The sequence below is a fragment of the Blennius ocellaris genome, assembly GCF_963422515.1.
Source record: "Blennius ocellaris genome assembly, chromosome: 5".
Classification (NCBI taxonomy): domain Eukaryota; kingdom Metazoa; phylum Chordata; class Actinopteri; order Blenniiformes; family Blenniidae; genus Blennius; species Blennius ocellaris.
The window spans coordinates 2,350,802-2,356,801 of NC_137654.1; positions in this window are offsets into that span (position 1 = coordinate 2,350,802).

Here is a 6,000-nt window from a genome sequence, read left to right on the forward strand (position 1 = left end):
GAACACAAGACATACAGGGTGGTACAGAACAAAAGACATGTAGGGTGGTACAGAACAAAAGACATGTAGGGTGGTACAGAACAAAAGACATACAGGGTGGTACAGAACACAAGACATACAGGGTGGTACAGAACAAAAGACATTCAGGGTGGTACAGAACACAAGACATGTAGGGTGGTACAGAACACAAGACATACAGGGTGGTACAGAACACAAGACATACAGGGTGGTACAGAACACAAGACAGGGTGGTACAGAACAAAAGTCATGTAGGGTGGTACAGAACAAAAGACATGTAGGGTGGTACAGAACAAAAGACATGTAGGGTGGTACAGAACACGAGACATGTAGGGTGGTACAGAACAAAAGACATGTAGGGTGGTACAGAACAAAAGACATGTAGGGTGGTACAGAACAAAAGACATGTAGGGTGGTACAGAACAAAAGACATGTAGGGTGGTACAGAACACAAGACATGTAGGGTGGTACAGAACACAAGACATACAGGGTGGTACAGAACAAAAGACATGTAGGGTGGTACAGAACACAAGACATGTAGGGTGGTACAGAACACAAGACATACAGGGTGGTACAGAACACAAGATATACAGGGTGGTACAGAACACAAGACGGTGGTACAGAACACAAGACATACAGGGTGGTACAGAACACAAGACATACAGGGTGGTACAGACCACAAGACATACAGGGTGGTACAGAACAAAAGACATGTAGGGTGGTACAGAACAAAAGACATGTAGGGTGGTACAGAACACAAGACATGTAGGGTGGTACAGAACACAAGACATACAGGGTGGTACAGAACAAAAGATATGTAGGGTGGTACAGAACACAAGACATACAGGGTGGTACAGAACAAAAGACATGTAGGGTGGTACAGAACACAAGACATGTAGGGTGGTACAGAACAAAAGACATGTAGGGTGGTACAGAACAAAAGAATGTAGGGTGGTACAGAACACAAGACATGTAGGGTGGTACAGAACACAAGAAATACAGGGTGGTACAGAACACAAGACGGTGGTACAGAACACAAGATGTGTAGGGTGGTACAGAACACAAGACATGTAGGGTGGTACAGAACACAAGACATACAGGGTGGTACAGAACACAAGACATGTAGGGTGGTACAGAACACAAGACATGTAGGGTGGTACAGAACACAAGACGGTGGTACAGAACACAAGACATACAGGGTGGTACAGAACAAAAGACGTACAGGGTGGTACAGAACAAAAGACATACAGGGTGGTACAGAACACAAGACATACAGGGTGGTACAGAACACAAGACATGTAGGGTGGTACAGAACACAAGACATGTAGGGTGGTACAGAACACAAGACATGTAGGGTGGTACAGAACACAAGACATGTAGGTTGGTACAGAACACAAGACATACAGGGTGGTACAGAACACAAGACATGTAGGGTGGTACAGAACACAAGACATGTAGGGTGGTACAGAACAAAAGACATACAGGGTGGTACAGAACACAAGACATACAGGGTGGTACAGAACAAAAGACATACAGGGTGGTACAGAACACAAGACATACAGGGTGGTACAGAACACAAGACATGTAGGGTGGTACAGAACACAAGACATGTAGGGTGGTACAGAACACAAGACATGTAGGGTGGTACAGAACACAAGACATGTAGGGTGGTACAGAACACAAGACATGTAGGGTGGTACAGAACACAAGACATACAGGGTGGTACAGAACACAAGACATACAGGGTGGTACAGAACACAAGACATGTAGGGTGGTACAGAACACAAGACATGTAGGGTGGTACAGAACACAAGACATACAGGGTGGTACAGAACACAAGACATACAGGGTGGTACAGAACACAAGACAGGGTGGTACAGAACAAAAGTCATGTAGGGTGGTACAGAACAAAAGACATGTAGGGTGGTACAGAACAAAAGACATGTAGGGTGGTACAGAACAAAAGACATGTAGGGTGGTACAGAACACGAGACATGTAGGGTGGTACAGAACAAAAGACATGTAGGGTGGTACAGAACAAAAGACATGTAGGGTGGTACAGAACAAAAGACATACAGGGTGGTACAGAACACAAGACATACAGGGTGGTACAGAACAAAAGACATGTAGGGTGGTACAGAACAAAAGACATGTAGGGTGGTACAGAACAAAAGACATACAGGGTGGTACAGAACACAAGACATACAGGGTGGTACAGAACAAAAGACATTCAGGGTGGTACAGAACACAAGACATGTAGGGTGGTACAGAACACAAGACATACAGGGTGGTACAGAACACAAGACATACAGGGTGGTACAGAACACAAGACAGGGTGGTACAGAACAAAAGTCATGTAGGGTGGTACAGAACAAAAGACATGTAGGGTGGTACAGAACAAAAGACATGTAGGGTGGTACAGAACACGAGACATGTAGGGTGGTACAGAACAAAAGACATGTAGGGTGGTACAGAACAAAAGACATGTAGGGTGGTACAGAACAAAAGACATGTAGGGTGGTACAGAACAAAAGACATGTAGGGTGGTACAGAACACAAGACATGTAGGGTGGTACAGAACACAAGACATACAGGGTGGTACAGAACAAAAGACATGTAGGGTGGTACAGAACACAAGACATGTAGGGTGGTACAGAACACAAGACATACAGGGTGGTACAGAACACAAGATATACAGGGTGGTACAGAACACAAGACGGTGGTACAGAACACAAGACATACAGGGTGGTACAGACCACAAGACATACAGGATGGTACAGAACAAAAGACATGTAGGGTGGTACAGAACAAAAGACATGTAGGGTGGTACAGAACACAAGACATGTAGGGTGGTACAGAACACAAGACATACAGGGTGGTACAGAACAAAAGATATGTAGGGTGGTACAGAACACAAGACATACAGGGTGGTACAGAACAAAAGACATGTAGGGTGGTACAGAACACAAGACATGTAGGGTGGTACAGAACAAAAGACATGTAGGGTGGTACAGAACAAAAGAATGTAGGGTGGTACAGAACACAAGACATGTAGGGTGGTACAGAACACAAGAAATACAGGGTGGTACAGAACACAAGACGGTGGTACAGAACACAAGATGTGTAGGGTGGTACAGAACACAAGACATGTAGGGTGGTACAGAACACAAGACATACAGGGTGGTACAGAACACAAGACATGTAGGGTGGTACAGAACACAAGACATGTAGGGTGGTACAGAACACAAGACGGTGGTACAGAACACAAGACATACAGGGTGGTACAGAACAAAAGACGTACAGGGTGGTACAGAACAAAAGACATACAGGGTGGTACAGAACACAAGACATACAGGGTGGTACAGAACACAAGACATGTAGGGTGGTACAGAACACAAGACATGTAGGGTGGTACAGAACACAAGACATGTAGGGTGGTACAGAACACAAGACATGTAGGTTGGTACAGAACACAAGACATACAGGGTGGTACAGAACACAAGACATGTAGGGTGGTACAGAACACAAGACATGTAGGGTGGTACAGAACAAAAGACATACAGGGTGGTACAGAACACAAGACATACAGGGTGGTACAGAACAAAAGACATACAGGGTGGTACAGAACACAAGACATACAGGGTGGTACAGAACACAAGACATGTAGGGTGGTACAGAACACAAGACATGTAGGGTGGTACAGAACACAAGACATGTAGGGTGGTACAGAACACAAGACATGTAGGGTGGTACAGAACACAAGACATACAGGGTGGTACAGAACACAAGACATACAGGGTGGTACAGAACACAAGACAGGGTGGTACAGAACACAAGACATGTAGGGTGGTACAGAACACAAGACATGTAGGGTGGTACAGAACACAAGACATACAGGGTGGTACAGAACACAAGACATACAGGGTGGTACAGAACACAAGACATGTAGGGTGGTACAGAACACAAGACATGTAGGGTGGTACAGAACACAAGACATGTAGGGTGGTACAGAACACAAGACATGTAGGGTGGTACAGAACAAAAGACATACAGGGTGGTACAGAACACAAGACATACAGGGTGGTACAGAACACAAGACATGTAGGGTGGTACAGAACACAAGACATACAGGGTGGTACAGAACACAAGACATGTAGGGTGGTACAGAACACAAGACATGTAGGGTGGTACAGAACACAAGACATACAGGGTGGTACAGAACACAAGACATACAGGGTGGTACAGAACACAAGACAGGGTGGTACAGAACAAAAGTCATGTAGGGTGGTACAGAACAAAAGACATGTAGGGTGGTACAGAACAAAAGACATGTAGGGTGGTACAGAACACGAGACATGTAGGGTGGTACAGAACAAAAGACATGTAGGGTGGTACAGAACAAAAGACATGTAGGGTGGTACAGAACAAAAGACATACAGGGTGGTACAGAACACAAGACATACAGGGTGGTACAGAACAAAAGACATACAGGGTGGTACAGAACACAAGACATGTAGGGTGGTACAGAACACAAGACATACAGGGTGGTACAGAACACAAGACATACAGGGTGGTACAGAACACAAGACATGTAGGGTGGTACAGAACACAAGACATGTAGGGTGGTACAGAACACAAGACATACAGGGTGGTACAGAACACAAGACATACAGGGTGGTACAGAACACAAGACAGGGTGGTACAGAACAAAAGTCATGTAGGGTGGTACAGAACAAAAGACATGTAGGGTGGTACAGAACAAAAGACATGTAGGGTGGTACAGAACACGAGACATGTAGGGTGGTACAGAACAAAAGACATGTAGGGTGGTACAGAACAAAAGACATGTAGGGTGGTACAGAACAAAAGACATGTAGGGTGGTACAGAACACAAGACATGTAGGGTGGTACAGAACACAAGACATACAGGGTGGTACAGAACACAAGACGGTGGTACAGAACAAAAGACATGTAGGGTGGTACAGAACAAAAGACATGTAGGGTGGTACAGAACAAAAGACATGTAGGGTGGTACAGAACACGAGACATGTAGGGTGGTACAGAACAAAAGACATGTAGGGTGGTACAGAACAAAAGACATGTAGGGTGGTACAGAACAAAAGACATGTAGGGTGGTACAGAACACAAGACATGTAGGGTGGTACAGAACACAAGACATACAGGGTGGTACAGAACACAAGACGGTGGTACAGAACAAAAGACATGTAGGGTGGTACAGAACAAAAGACATGTAGGGTGGTACAGAACACAAGACATGTAGGGTGGTACAGAACACAAGACATACAGGGTGGTACAGAACAAAAGACATGTAGGGTGGTACAGAACACAAGACATGTAGGGTGGTACAGAACAAAAGACATGTAGGGTGGTACAGAACACAAGACATGTAGGGTGGTACAGAACACAAGACATACAGGGTGGTACAGAACACAAGACGGTGGTACAGAACAAAAGACATGTAGGGTGGTACAGAACAAAAGACATGTAGGGTGGTACAGAACACAAGACATGTAGGGTGGTACAGAACACAAGACATACAGGGTGGTACAGAACAAAAGACATGTAGGGTGGTACAGAACACAAGACATGTAGGGTGGTACAGAACACAAGACATACAGGGTGGTACAGAACACAAGATATACAGGGTGGTACAGAACACAAGACGGTGGTACAGAACACAAGACATACAGGGTGGTACAGAACACAAGACATACAGGGTGGTACAGACCACAAGACATACAGGGTGGTACAGAACAAAAGACATGTAGGGTGGTACAGAACAAAAGACATGTAGGGTGGTACAGAACACAAGACATGTAGGGTGGTACAGAACACAAGACATACAGGGTGGTACAGAACAAAAGATATGTAGGGTGGTACAGAACACAAGACATACAGGGTGGTACAGAACAAAAGACATGTAGGGTGGTACAGAACACAAGACATGTAGGGTGGTACAGA